This window comes from Lonchura striata, chromosome 6 (genome assembly GCF_046129695.1).
Source record: "Lonchura striata isolate bLonStr1 chromosome 6, bLonStr1.mat, whole genome shotgun sequence".
Taxonomy (NCBI): Eukaryota; Metazoa; Chordata; class Aves; order Passeriformes; family Estrildidae; genus Lonchura; species Lonchura striata.
The window spans coordinates 39,612,370-39,628,484 of record NC_134608.1 but is presented as its reverse complement, the minus strand read 5'-3'; the positions used below and the strand labels follow the sequence as shown (position 1 = coordinate 39,628,484).

The 16,115-nt window shown below is 35.4% G+C and overlaps 1 protein-coding gene across 6 annotated transcripts in view; it reads right to left on the bottom strand.

Moving 5' to 3' along the window:
• The window catches only part of FUT8 (fucosyltransferase 8), a 97,366-nt gene that overhangs the window by 58,876 nt on the left and 22,375 nt on the right, over positions 1-16,115 (bottom strand). The gene's annotated exons all lie outside the window — the stretch shown is intronic.

The following is a 16,115-nucleotide window of genomic DNA, read 5'->3' as shown; positions in this document are numbered from 1 at the left end:
CTTTCTTTTCTTTTCCATCTGCTTCCCTGTGTCATTCCTTAATGGCTGCAAACATCAGAAGCAAGATCAGAGGTAAGATCTCTTCTCTTTTGGCTGGCATCAAAGCAACATACAAAAATCTAATAACCAGGAAACTTAACATCAGTCTGTTCACAACTCAGCTGGATGTTTATAAATCAAGATAAAAAACAGGCAGATGAGAGAGCTGCTGAGTTTGTAATAGTTATGCAAAAATGCATGACACTTGGCAGGCATAAGTAAACTGAAGTGATATTCCAAGAGGTTTTGCAATATCAAAGTATAGTGAAGGCTATACAGTATTCAGATGCTGGGAGGAAAAAAAATAGTCACAGAACTGAGCTGCAAGACTTTCTTCTTATATATGGCAGGCTCGGAGACTGGGAGATTTGACACAAATGCCAGAATACAGTTTTGAGTGGGCCACATCAGAGAAAGAATGTCAAATGGGATCATTAACTAAATAATCAGACTTGCTTTTGTATTACCATTTCCTTGTTCAAATTGAAACATGTTTGATGCAGTACTTTTATTAGAGCAAGACAAATTTTACTGGGGATTGCAAATAGTAACATTGCCACATGATAAAAAAGTATCTACCTTAACTTTAATTGCACTGTGTCAGCCTGCAAAAATTTCTCATGGCACTCCAGTTTCCTTTTACTTCGGATACAGAACTTTACACACTAAAAAGCACAAAAAAAGGCACCTAATGAGCTAATTCAAGTAGCAATTTACTTACATTAGTATATAGGTTCATGCTGTCTAATTTACATTGGTTTACAGCTTTTGTAGAGCTTCATGCCACCAAAAGTTGATTGCTTTCTGCATGTGGTCCTCCCCATCACCATGGCTCAAGTATACCACTGATCTAAGATCTATCCATTTATTTAAACGTGAAGGAACTGAAAAACTCAAAGCACTTTGTACAACAGTAAGGCTAAGAATAAAACAGAGCTATGAAGTTGTAAGTCAAAATCTCACATAATGCTGCCAATGTCTTTTCCTCCCAACATTGGCATGACACATTATTAAGGAAAAATGACAGATGAGTTTAAAACTTGCTGAGTTTAAAACACCTTTGAAAGTATTAGCTTCTTGCTCAGCTCCTTTTATGTTCTTTTAAACTTAATACTTTAAGTTTACTCTGTTAATCAGAATTCTCATTTTTATTTATAACAACTATCCCTAATGCATATATTTTCTGTCAAACCATGGAGAGTATTAGCAACTATCAGCTTTAATCAGTTAGTTATTTTCTTTTATTTGTAAGATAGCATATTTGAGTCTCTGTGCCCAGATATATACAATGTTTTCAACAGCAATTAAAGCAAGCTTGATGTTTTTTACCAAAGAATACTTTATCTTATAAGCTAAACATTCTAAAAATAATATTTTAAATTCATTTTCCATGTAAGGTCTGTAATTCTTAAAGCAATATTAATACTTTGGAGTAACAAAATACTTAAAAGCTTAATTTGTGTAAGTTCTGAAAGGTAATTCTAGTGAAATCCCATTAAAGTATTTCAGACTGATAGTAAGTAACAAAATGCAGGATTTTAAATCACCATTTGAATCAATTTCAAAGTCAAGCAACTGTTTCCTAAGTACACAGCCACACAGAAAGCCATTTCCTTCATAGAATAATTTCTCACATTATTTGTGAGAAAACCAGCATTTTTTTTTATGGTGAACACATTATAATAAGGATGTGACTATCATAGCCAGCAGCTCTTATGTTTAGCTGCTTTACAGCAGGATCTCACAATTCCTTAACATGCAAGTTAGGCTTTTTCCACCTACTCTTTTAGAGCAGGTATTATGGTCTTGTTCCTACTTTCAGTGTAGGCTTTTTCTAGCCCTTCAGTTTCCTTCATTTCTGAATAGCTCAGGCTAATTTTAGCAACAATAACAAGAAAAAATCAAGAATGCCCATTATTCCCCATACTGGACTTTAAAAGAGCTCTCCATGGTTCTGAGCTACCTCCTGCAAGAGTCACACACACTCCACAAACTCTTTTTTACTCAAGTCTGGCTAAGGCCCAAACACAGTTAGTAGGCTCTTGGTTCATAAAACTTCGTATTCTTTTTAAAGCAAGCAATGCTGTTTTAGCAAATTGAGTCTCAGGACAGAATTTCCTAGTAATTTAAATGAGAGTCTGGAAGGTATTTAGAGGTCAGTTCCACGAGGAAGAGGGGCATAAAGGATATACATCTCTAGCCCTAACTACTAAATCAAAAAGAAACAATGAAACAAGAAAATCAGTCTGCTCCCCACTTGAAAATTGCAAATGAACATTATAACAAATGGCAGCAGAAGATTAGAAGGCAGGGGCTACCCCATCATGTTGCATTATTCACATGATTATCTACTCTGAGGTAGGTATGGAGGAGCTTAAGAAGCAAAACACTGGTTTTTGAAGTTGGTTTTGCTAAAATCAAAATATTCTAGACAGATAAGTAGACTCATACAATCAAAAAAGTTTTTAGGTTGAAAAGACCTCTAAGATCACACAGTCCAACCATTTCCCCAGCATTGCCAAGTCCACCACTGAACCATGTCCCAAAGTGTCACATCTACACATAAGTACAACAAACAAAATTTTAAATACTTTGAGCACTCTGGGCTCCCAAGACAAGGAAGTCTCAAGAATATTTTGAGAAAAGAAATGGTCCCATAAATAGATGATACCAAACATCCTTCTTTTGTGGAGACTAGCAGGGATTCTAAAGGATTCTAAGGCAGGTTATACAGTAAGGTATAAAATACCACCCATATAAGATAACAAGCTGTTTAACACCAGTTAGTGCTCTGTGGTGAAATAAAGAACTGCTGAGAATAAAGACAGAATTTTATAAGAAAACCAGATGGTCTTTTAGAAAATGCTGGGAAGGACCTGGTGACTTCAAGTCCACAATCACTTCCAGATACAAGACCAGAAGCAGCAAAAAGACGTCTTTGGAGTACAACTGCTTTGTAAAATTTCAATGACCAAGTTTTTGCTCCCTATGACACACATAAACCAAGCAGAGAAGAGGTGATGAAGTTTAATTAGAAGATACTAAATTGACAGCCTACAGAAGCTTTGAGAAGCCAATTCTTACATGCATAAAAGCTATATCAAATATTTTTAAAGCACAGTGGAACTAAAAGACTTGACACAGATACCATAAGTGCAAATTATGTTTGAGCTGATTATTACAGCACATTAAATACAGGACCACAGCGGGAAAGTTAAATGAAATAAATGCATTTGCAGTTACTAGAAGGAACTTAAATTGATGCCTACACTGAAGTCTTTATTCACAAAGAAGATGACAGAAGAATTCTTGCAGCTAGGAAACTACAATACTCATCAGAAACAATAGGCACATCAATTAACACTAGGTACTGGGAAATAACATTGTTTTCCTGAGGGATGTCATGCCTCAGAAGGTGACTAAGTTTTATAAACTAAATAAGCACGGAATTAGGGAGACCTAGTTGATGTAAAATATTAGGATTTTCAGAAGGTGCTACCAGATTGTGAAATTCACTGTAATTAAAGTGTTTTCAGTTTAAAGAATTTGATATGTTAAACAAAGCAGACTTAGATATTCTTTCTACAAAAATCCATCCGTGGATACTATACTGCATCTGTCTTAGAGTAACCTAAGTCCTGGAAGCTCAGAAAGTAAGCTAGAAAGGTCATGGCTGCTTGCTTCCACTTCTACAGATAACTGCTACTGACATTTGAGTAGGACAGGAAGCCTTCTCAGACAAAAGCTCAGATCACATTAAACTTAAATCTGACTTTTTCTGACTGGATCTTACGTAGGCATGGTCATTGCTGAAAATCTCTTCGGTAAGCAAAGGAAAGAAGTGAGGAAAATACAGTAAACAACAAAATACAGTAAAACAGTGCCACAGAACTCAGCCCATTCTGATAGAGCTCTGGTACCATTCTTAAGAGTCTTCAAGATACCTAATATAATAAACTTGGACTTCTGAAGCACCAGAGTTAGGGAGACTATTTTTACTGCAAGCATTTCAAAAGCAATTATTTGGGAGTTGGCTCGAATGGTAGAGTGCATGCGTATGCATTTGGAAATAGGTACCAAGAACTGAATTCTGCAGATACACAACAAACCATACTGCTGGAGTATTTAGGGAAAACTTTTTCAAAACTATGCCTTATCATGTCAGTCTTAATACAGATTAAATATAAAATAGAGAAAACAAATTTTACTTTTAAGATCGCTTTCTCTCACATTCTTTTTTTAAGGAAAAGCAGCAGTAAACCACAGAAAGAAAGAAGTCACAATGTGTGAGTCATGTGAAAACAGAGAAAGATGAGACAACATAAGCATTTCTACAAAAAAAAATGTTATGAAAGATGCTTGGATGGTAAACTAAAACATGAAACATAACATTTTACCTGCAATTTATAAAACTGTAAGTACAGGAGCTTAGAGGAAATTAACTTATTACATCCTGTCTGTAACTTTGTTTTAATCAGAGAGCTTTCCATCCCTCATAGCAAATTTTTGAAAAAATCCCAATAGTAAGTTTTGTAAATGCAGCGATTAGTATGTTCTTCTACAAATTAACAGAGTATTATTAAGACAAACACAGTTAAAGTCTCCAAAAAGCAGTCTATTAGGGAAAGATTGAAGAAATTTTTTAATTGTATGTGATTGTCATATCCTAATGAAATCTGTGCATGTGAACACTTTGTGTTCATGTATTAATTTAGGAACCTCACTGTTTAATCTGTATATGGACTACCTAAAACACAGGCAGACTGCACTTTTCAGAACTGAGTAATAAGTAAAGTGCTCACAGGGTGTCACATGCTGCTGGCTGCTGCTGGTGTAATTAAGTCCTTCTGCATTCAAAGGACTTACTGTTCCTGCTTTGCACCCCTAACTTAGATCTTGATCCTGCAACCAGCATTCACAGAAGCATCCATACATATCCAAAGTGTCACTGCAATCAATTCAAGACAATTCTCAGAAACAAAACAGAAACCCATGCTACCTATGTGATTTCAAACATTTTCATTTTCCAAAAGCTGGTCTGAATTATTGCTAATCTTTTCAGAACGATATCCAATCATCAATTTGGAGGAAAACTACTCATTTTTTGTTTTTCATTTACATTTCTGTAACTGATGTCAAATAAATTTAATTATTTACTAAATACACTAATTGGAGTGGGAAAAGCCCACAGAATAGCAACACTGAATTCTCAGTACAATAGTGCCTCACCCATTTTCTAACCACATTATATAGAGGAAAAGAATAAGATTGCCAAAACATCAAAACCCAGAGACTTCATTTAAAATATGTGTAATCGTAAAGCATTACATTCCAGGCAGTCAGAGGGGGGGAAAAGTACATTTAGATAATACTAAAACTTGTTTTCAAAGTTCAGGGAACTAAATGTTTTAAATTCTAAAAATTCTTTATGTTTCCTATTCAGATACCCCAGAAGCATAATACATGGGGAAACATGAACTGAAAATTGGGACAAATAACACTGATAAAGTGGTAACTGATTTTCTCCCTGCATTCCATCCATCACTACACAATACTACCAACATAACAAGCACTAGAAGTCTTTCTTCAGAACAGAATCCTCATGCTGAACTGAACTTTGCAGCTATACCAGCCCTCCAGCAGCTTTTGACTGCTGCATATACCTATGCTTTCATAGAGACTGAATCAAACAGCCACCAAAATTCTGACTGCATTTTACAATCTGTAAACAGCAGATTTATAAACAGCATGCAATGGAATATGTATTTTAAATATACTAGTAGTATACCTCATTTTTACATGAAAGCCTAAGATTTTCAAAAGGTTAGGTTTTTAAAGTCTAAGACTTTCAAAAATTCAACACTGGTATTTAAAAAAAAAAAACACACAACCCTGATTTGCTTTAAATGGATCCATTACTAGACATACTGTACCAAGTAACACAAATCATATAGTCATATCTTCATGGAATGCTACATGCACAGGTTCATTTAGTACCATTCAGAATTTTTTATACATTACCTGACCACATGAAGAGCTCTTCCCAAATCTCAATAGGTACTCACTGCCAACTTCCTTCACTCCCTATCTATATTAGAGAAGCACACACACAAAAAAATAATTAAAATGAAAACATTATGCCAAGATTATTTGGTTGTAAATATAATTCTGAAGTTTCCTATATTTTCTATCCAGAAAAGCACAAGAGATTATATTTTCCAGACGATTTATTCTTATGATGAAGTACACATGACCCAGCGCAGGCTCTTGAGCAGGGTAAGATGAAACCTTGCATTACACTGTTACCGTTACAAAAAATAACCATATATTCTGGATTTTTCTATTCCATTATGGGGTTACAAATTCACAAAAAAAAACTGTTTCTCTTTCTCCCCAAAATTTCATTTTTCTAAAAGCAATTGTTGAAGAGCAATTGCTGAATTACCAAAAGCAATTGTTGAATTGCCAAAACTGGGCAATTTAATTATAGTTTATTGATCAGGTCACCTCTGTATTGGCTCTTCTTCAAGATACCATACTTGAACACATATCAAATAACTCTTTTCATGGTTGTGTTTAACAGGAGTTAAACATAGCAGTCTATTAGCTCAAAGACCATCTTCAGAATTCTTGCAAAAGAAGGCTCTATTAAGTACAGCACCTTCCAGTTTCCTGGTATCAAGACCAGCATAAGCAACATGAGGAAGTCAGTTCTATATACACATTTAAAAGGATGATCCTAGTACAGAAGTATAGTCAATTAAGATTAAGGTATAACCTATGAAGGAGTCACATTTACAGGGAGCAATGTGTGGGCCACCATTTTGCAGTGCTGTTAGGAAAGGTTTCTCAGACTTTTGGAACAGTTTGGCTAAGGTTTTTAGTTTTTATTTTTTTTTTCTTTTTTTTTTAATATAGCTTGATTGGGATAGTTTAATGTTTTAAGTGCTGAGCTTCTCTCCTGCCCCGTTCTCTCAGATTTTCTCTGCTTGACTAAAAAGATTATAGATTAAACACACTGTATGCTAGGGTACCAATAAAAAGGCATGAAAGTGGATATATCACTACAATCACACACCACCAAAACATCCTTAACTTACAGTTCTGAGCTTTCTAGAAATGAGAATCATTATTTTAAAGTGCTTGAGGAGATTTATCAACAAGAAAATGGGGGAAAGGGAATCAATTCTGACAATAAATAAAGAAAAACATTATGTTCCCACAAACACTTTTTAACCAGTTCATCCAAATCATTCCAAAAATAAAATATTTTATACTAAAAAAAACCCTCAACATTTTATTAATTATCTTGTTATTAGATTGTTATTAAATAATTTGTCTTCCCTGTTTGCTTAGGAAAAATGCTTTTTTATACTTCATTCTTTAATCTTGTCTAACTAAACGACAGGTGGAGAAAGGTAAAAACAAGCTCACATGGCAAAAAAGTCTAGAATCCTCTCCACAATTTGACTGCATGGACTGGGCCACAGGAACAGAGGAAAAAAAAAAAAAGGTAAAATTCTTCTTGTCTTGAAGAACACTGAACACTCTGAGAAACAGAATTGAGAAATTTAGCAGCTGAAGAAAGATAATAAATTCATAAACACAACAATCTTACTAGATGAAAGAAACACTTGATTACTCATCATAACAGGCCAAGAATTAGACCAAAAAAAGTTACATCCTTAAGCAGGATAATATTCAGGAGTACCAGAATAAATTTCAACATTTTAGAAAAAGTACGCTAGATGTGAACAAAACAGAAAAAAAAAAAATTTCTTCATACTGTGACTGCTAAAAAGGTCATAGATAAATCTTTTTTAAAAAATTATTTTTATTTGTGCATATGGATACATGCTCCTAACTTGTCTAAAGAAATGGCAGGGTTTAAAATGCTATTGAAATACATGATAGCAACAGAAGTAGCTGGCCAGTACTTAGTGAGCAACTACATGGAAAGAGTACATATTTGAACAAGAGTACTGGATTGCATCAAAATTCGGATTATTTTCTGTATCAAGCTATCAATTAATTTTTCTGAGTCTTCTTTACAGAAGAGATTTGAGTCTCAGTGCACAGAGATCTGAAGAAAATCCATGTATTTTTGGGAAAGCACACAAAACCTACTCATATTTGGCACACATTAGGAAAAGATCCCATTCTTTCTGCCATCCACTCCATCTCTAGATGACATGTTTACAACAGTTACAGTTATTCAATTATGAAAAAGTTGATGCAAAGGAATAATGGAAAAGCAGGCAATAAGCAATAGAAGACAAATGGAAAAACCCTCAAGTTCTGCCAAATTTAAGGGATTTACACAGTTCAAGACTGAAAGATCAGTGCTCCAAACCGGCATGTGGAAGAAAAAAAGCTGAACAAGAGGTGGAAAGCTTATGTTAAAATACCCTCTGAAGCCTTTAGAATGTATGAACTACATTCCGCTAATTTTCTGAACAGAGTTATCTGTTTTCTTGACCTTGCTTCAAGCTATGCTCCCTGCTCTGGTGAAACACCAAAACATCAGCCCATTCTCATACATGCTGCTGTAAAATGCTCCCAAACTCAAGAGATTATTTTTCACTGTTCACATCCTAGCAACACTCTCTGGAATATTGCTATTGGACTAAAGAGACAAAACTAAATACAAGCTGCTAGCTGAAAAATCTAGGGATCAGTGTAATACTTCTGATTTAGTGACTTTTGACTTCAAGTGTATGCTTTAGAACAGTTTTCAGAAAGATACCATTTCAAATAAACAATGTAGCACTGATGTAGAATGAATGTTCAATTTTCAGTTTTTGCAAAATAATTTCCAAAAATATATGCATTAATTTTTCCCATTCAATGGAGCTTAGTAACTCAGATTCATCATGCAGATCATTTTACATCAGAACACGTTTTAAGAAATACATGTTGGTTAACAGCAACAATTATTAACTGGAAAACAGAGATTCCAGGTATACGTAAATTAGTTTTCTGGAATACCTGAAATACTAGGATGAAACATTATAAAATAATAAGGAAACACGTAGATCAGGAAACTGAATACAACTAGATAAATTGTTTGAATGGAAACAGAGGGACAAAATTAGTGCAAGCATTTTTAATATGAATGCTCATTTAAAATAGAAATTGTTTATAACAGAAAAATATAAAGATCATAAAATATTTTTAGCAAAATAACTTAAGAACCAATTCTAATAGTATTGCTACACTAGAAGAAGTTTTATTCCATTTATTCTTTATTCCAGAAAGCATCAGTTTTGTCATATTGCTGCTAAGAGTGGCCCATCACAGCACATATATACTTGTTTTTGCAAATATTCTGGCCCCTGTTCACAAGATCTTGTAACCACAGAAAAGTGCACAATACAGCTGACATTCCAGAGCCTTCTTTGTCACTGACAATAATTAATGAACTGTTTTATAATGCTCTGTGGGATGCTAATCACAGCATTCAGGAAATTATGAGGACTCAAGAGTCCATTTCCCACAACTTCGTTAGTGGCTTTTTAGTGTCCCCTTTATGAAATACATGTGGCTCATCACACCAATTTTCATTCAGCCACTCTCCAAAAGATACATGAATTTTTCTCAGAGGAGTGTAAAGAACATGTAACAATAACATACATAATTTTTCCATGTTTTTTTGACTTCAGCAAGAACCAAAACACATTGAAATGAAGATAATCACGAAGGATGCATGACACAGATGGTGCACAAAAACTATCAACTGCTGCAAGTGTTCACTGACCACCTGCACAGTGCTGAAAAGCACCGAGTTGTAAGTTCAGTCACTCTTACAGTTAAAGGACAATCAGCAATCTCCTTGCACCCTTCAGACTATGTTCATGCCAAACACAACTGCACATAATGCTGATGACACAAAGTCATTTGACAACAGTGCAAAATGAAAAGATTGCCCTCCAGAAGCTTGCAATTCCAGACTACTATCTGCTTGAAGGGAAATATAATGTAAATAGCTATTCTCATACATTTAGAGACACTAAAAGCATGACCTTTACCCAGGGCTGCAACTGTAACACACAGGAAAAAGCACATTTTAACACAAGGAAATTTCTTCACTGAGATGAATCAAGAGAAGAGAGATATACAATAATTCTGCCTTCCTAAGCCAATCTTAAGCTTAGAGGGGAAAGGAGTATCACTAATATTAATATGGTTAGGAAGTAAGGTGCAAAAAGCAGTCTTTCTTTGTGAAAAACATTAGCATATTTCCTGGAAAGGAACATGCTCAGTGGAAGAATTGCAAAGCCAACATTCATTCAGAAGGATTCTACCATTAGCTCAACACATGAAAAATCTATACACCATCTAGAAAGGAGAAAGGAGCAGTACAGCTACTGCATAAGAAGGTGCAATACGATGCCTGAAAATGCATTTGGCTGGCAGAAAAGGAGCTGGTAATGCCTTGAGACAATGATGGATTTCACAGATTTATATTCCTGTTACTGTGACACATTGTGTATTTTACATAGTATTTGTGACAAAAATGTTACCAGTAACATGCTGACTTGGGTAAGGGTATATTAATAGCTGCCCCCAGAGGGGAGCACCAGGAATTGGACTGGGATTGCTCCATAGTAGTCTTTAATATCTTAGTTTCCTGAGCCACAACATGAGATCTCAGCTCCATTTGCAAGGCCAATGGCATCTAATGTGTATATTCTGCTATACTGTCTTGCTGCACTCTAATACTCATGACTACCATCTTTGTTTTGTGATCCAATGGTCAAACACTTTCTCCTGTTTCTTGCATCAGGACCACACATGCTCTCCAAGAAAAGGCACACATTTTAATAAAACCATCCATGAGGTTCAAACACATTAAAAGAGAAAATGAGAGAGAACAAAATGATTCCCAGATAAATTGCTCAACTACTTACTAACCAAATGTCTGTTTTCAGGTCTCATCAATGCATTTTCACTTAGGATTAAAATTCAAATCTTCAAAACTGCTTAAGTAACACTTTAACAGAACAAGCTTCTTAAATGACATATATTTTCTCAGAACCTGCATTTTTACAGCTCTTTTCTAAACCTCTTAAGACTATTTCTGACTAATTTTAGAAACCCCAAACTAGGCATTATACACTCACCACAAGCCAATTAATATTGTATACAGTAGTTAATAAAACCTCCCCTGCACCCCTTCTACTGCTTGTGTTATTCAAAACCATTGTCTGTAATCCGTAAGTGCAATCTACAATATTGGTCTCTAGACCTGAGATCACACATTTGGCTCCAGCCAAATACTTTCTAGTTCAACTTGCCAAGCATATTAACAGTTAGTGACCTCTTTCTATCAAATTTAGACATTTATTAGGAGCAAGGTCTTCTTCTCAAGAGCTAAAGCCAATGACCAAGAACCTCCTGCCATGTAGCAATGAGGGAGCCCTCCTTAGAATTTCAAAGTTCCCTCCTTACTGACAGGTTTTTGGATTCATTAACCAATTTTAATATGGTTAACTTGAGTTACGACAAATATGCTTAGGCAAAATCAATCTGATTAAGACAGTATCATTAGGATCAGTTTCAAGTGAATCACCCTACAATTAACTTCTGCCTTGATTAGATTTTTTTCCACATACTAGCAAACACCTAATTTTTCTCATTCCCCTTAGACTTGGCTTATTTCAACATTTGTTTAAGTATAAAAGAAGTAAAAAATAAACCCACCAAGACTGAAGTACAAAAACAATTAAATGAAAATTTTCTTATGCTAACAGGATCTGCCAATTTCAGATGTGTTTATTAGCCACTATTTAATATAATCCAAACTACAAAGAAATACTGAATTATCAGTGTAGTATAATTTTTTATATCATTAAGAAAAGAGCAAAGCCAAAACAACTGCAGAATATTTCTATACTGCAGATGTCACCTTGACATTTACCCACATCTTGTTCTTCTTCCCATGACTAATTTTTTTCACTCAACAGCAAAAAGCATGCAAGACTATCACCCCCTCTACCATTTCATCTAAAAATTATAACATTAAATAAAAATTCATAATTCACAGATACATTTATCACACCTACCCTATCTCTCTGCATTTCATACTAAAAACAAAACTTCAAAAACCCTGTGATGTACATCCTCACCTATTTAACTGAAAGAACTTGTGAAGCAGGAAACTTCTTGCCTGGCTATTTCTTCTGATTTTGTCCCAGTAAACAATTTATCATTACAAAAGTTTAGTTTCATGTAACAGATTATTCCCAGACATTTTAAAAGGTACAGACTACCAGTGGTATTTGAAATTTGGCTTTTCACGCACTGTAAAAATAATACTAATTTAGAGTCAAATAATATCCACCAGGTTATCATGTCTAGTTTTTTTCCAAATTTTCGGTTGATGTTTTAGATTTGGATTATTTAAGTTTAAACGCAGATGCATTTGAGATAAAATGTTACTTGGTCCATAGAAAGAAATATTTAAGCTAAAAAAAAAAAGAAACACTGCAATATGCAGAAAGATCTTATGCTCCTTCTCAGCATCATTTGCAAAAAACTGTTCTCCCTATGCTTCATTCACGAAAGAGATAGACAATTAAGGGGGGGGGGGAAATTTTGCTCCTTAATCAGCCTCTTATTATTTCAACCTCTCCTCACAGGTCTTGGATCAAGCGTTATATTTTCAATACTGTTTTCTCCTGGACTTTCCAATTTGGCAAGATAATTGTGATCTCTTGGCATGCATTAAGTGCATAGTTCCAAACTGGACACAATGATCTAGCTGACTCCATTTCTTCCTTAGGTTGTGTAGAGAGACCTACATCAGTTTTACAGTCCTGAATAACAGCACTTTCATTTGCTCATCCTGGTGTGATGTTACATACTCAGAACTACTTTTTGTGCATGATACTCTTGATTTAAGGTAGCTCTTAGCCATCAATTTCTTTCTTTAGAACTCTCAGCCATTCCTTATCCTGGACTCGCCTGTTTTCTTTTTCTTTAATTTAAAAGTAGGATTTTTAGTTTGCCCTTAATGGCTTGAATCCCATTTTTTCCTGCTCATTCTAATTTCTTGCTTCATGTTAAATTCTCCTCCAATCTTCCAACCTCTCTTTAGTGTCTCAGCCTGGTATCATTTTGCACTGCAGTAAACATGTGTGTCAATGGATCCATTAGCATCCTCTTTTCTTGAAAAGAAAAACATAAAAGACTGTTGTTTGTGCCTCTGCATCAGAAATGACTTATCTAGAACACACTTTTAATAAAGAATACAGTTCAGAGAGACAGAGGAGCAGGAAGCAATCTTTCAAAGAAGAATCCAAGCTAAATGCCTACCAGGATAGAAGAGCACACTGAAGCCAAATGTTAGAACAAGAAACAGACTTTGCTGATTCTCAGGCAAGAGGGAAAGTAGTAAATAAGACTACAGATACTCCAGAACCACAGAGGGACAGTCCTGATAAAATGGCAGGGCTAAATCAGCAACATACCTGCCTGAAAAGGTATTTTCCATCAGGAATCATACACTGATCTATTTAGATATGTAGAAACAGAGAATATGTATCTGAGATTTTAGGTGCCCTTATAATAAATAAAACTGAAGATATACAGGCCTTTTCCAGAGATTAGTTTATCTTGAAAAGCCTACTTCAGATTAGTCCAACTTACAGAATACCCCAGAAAAGATAAGAAAGTGTTTTGAATCCAATAAAAAATGTTGATTTTATCTTTATTTCTCAACAAACTACAGAACAGCAGTTCATAGATGGAATGGATTAGACTAAGTGTGAAATATGATTTGGAAAAAAAAAGGAAAGGCTACCATGGAAACATTTTTATATCTGAAAATAATCAGAAAACAATATCAAATAAGTATATGGATTATAATACAGTTTACCCAAGCCATATAGTGATAGCAGAAAATAATTCCAAATGCAGCTTGTTACAAAATCTGACCAGAAGCAGGAATCCAACACAATCCATGGATTGCATAATCAAGTAATAGGGGGAAGATATCACCTTCACTGTAGTGCTCAGTTACTTGTCTCAACCCACCAACACTACCTAGATCTTATCTAGACACTCTGCCACTGCTCAGCCTCCCTCAGTAGTTGAGCAATGCATATACCAAGCCACTGGCTTAACTATAGCTGCAGGCACTGCAGTTTATAGACCTGCACAAATCCCTTTAATTACCCTCCCACACAAGCTAAACAGAAAAGGCAAGAAGAAGTTTCATGCAGTTCTCAACCACTGTGTCTCTTTCTTGCTAAAGGAAAGAAAACATCTCTGCTAAAGACAGTCAAACCATCACCACAGCTTCCTGACAAAGCAAGTTAGTGTGAACACAGAACAACAGGAAGTACAAAAGTAGGTAATTACATATGCATGCATGCCTGCAAGCAGGCTCTCACAAGGAAACAGATTTTAATTTACAAAACTTCAAATCAAGATACAAATTGTTCTGTTACATAACATCATGTACAAGGGACCAACCAATTCTGACTACAAGCCAGGTTTTGAGAAGTCATGAAAGTTCTTCTTCCTTTCATTCATTTTCAGAGCCTGGAGCACACAGATACTACACATGGGGCTGGGGAGTTAGGAGGGTAGGGCAGGGGAAAGACTGTTACAGATTTCCTGCTAAGATTTTTTTTCCCCTCTGAATCATTGTTTCTACTCATATCACTAAACCATTCTGACTAACTGCACTGGCTTGGAGGGATCTGGCAAAATTAGCTACTTCTAGTCTGAAGCTTCCACAGAAGCCTGTTTTTCTCCAAAGTCAAATGACATATTCCGAGCCTAACAACTTCAAAGGAGCGTTACCACAAACTGCTGGGCAAATCCACTGACAGGCAGCTGCCTGAAGGGACAGGTTACACTGCCATACTTTGCTCCTGCCTGCAGAGTCTCTCTCCTTCTTCTGAACCATTTGGACACTTCTTTGAACAGTTGTCTGAGCTGATCCATCCCAAAAGCCAAGAACCAAAACTTTTCCTCTGGATTTGTGAGGTAAATCAGTTAACTTGTTTCAGTAGGAGTCAAGAGAAGAAAGCTGGCTTCAGGAAATGGAAAAAGTCCTTTCACCAATAGGAAGCAGTCAATACAGCTAACTCAGTTTCAAGACACCTATGTGGACACTTGGAAAGCTATCACCATATTCTTCATTCTGACCAGAAAGTCCCTAGAACATTATTTGAAATCCCACTTTTTTTTTTTTTTTAAATAAACCATTCATTACACTCTTACACAATACCCCAGTACTTTCTAAAGTTATAAGTGCACAAAATAAATCAAAATAATTGAGAGCGCTTTAGATGTTGCCAGCTTGACAACTACTACTGAAGTCAGGTGAACTGTAAAAGCATCAAATCTGCAACAAATTTACTTGAACTCTTAGTCTAACTTGTTCAATTCTGGAAGTTTAAGAAATTTTCACAACTTTCTTGTCATAGTTAAGAATACTGATTATAACAGTCTTTTCTACAGTTGCACCAAAAAAAGAATAATGTCTTAATATGCTTGGTTTCTAAGTTCACACCCAGACTCATGTTTCAGTGAAGTTCACTTAATTCTTTAGCATTCTTCTCAAAATGAAGAGAGTTACCTTTCTGCTAAGTTTTATTTAAATTAAAAAAAAAAAAAAATTGAGGACACGTGTTTGTTTCCTCAAACATTACTATTATGGTACTTGCCCAGACCTTCAAAACCATAAGAATCTGAAGCATTGGATCTGGGATATCCCAGAGCACACAATACTTTCCACCCACAACAGCTTAGTTGCTTATAACTCTTGAAACACTTCATGGAGTAGGGCCTGTGCCCAGCCTCTGCAGAAGACCAGCTTACCTCTGAGCAATACATGTAATATCTGCAATACAGCTGGAAAGGGCCCAGAAATACTGCCAGAGAAATACAGGATTTTGTACATAAGACAGAAGGTACATAATGAACCTACCAAAGAATTTATCTTTTTAGAGATGAGAGGCAAAGAGGAGAAGGGAGAGAAATAGGTGTCAGGAGAAACAAAAGGTGAAACAGATATCTGATTGACCCATTTTGTCAATGGTCACTGAAAAGTGAAGGACCTG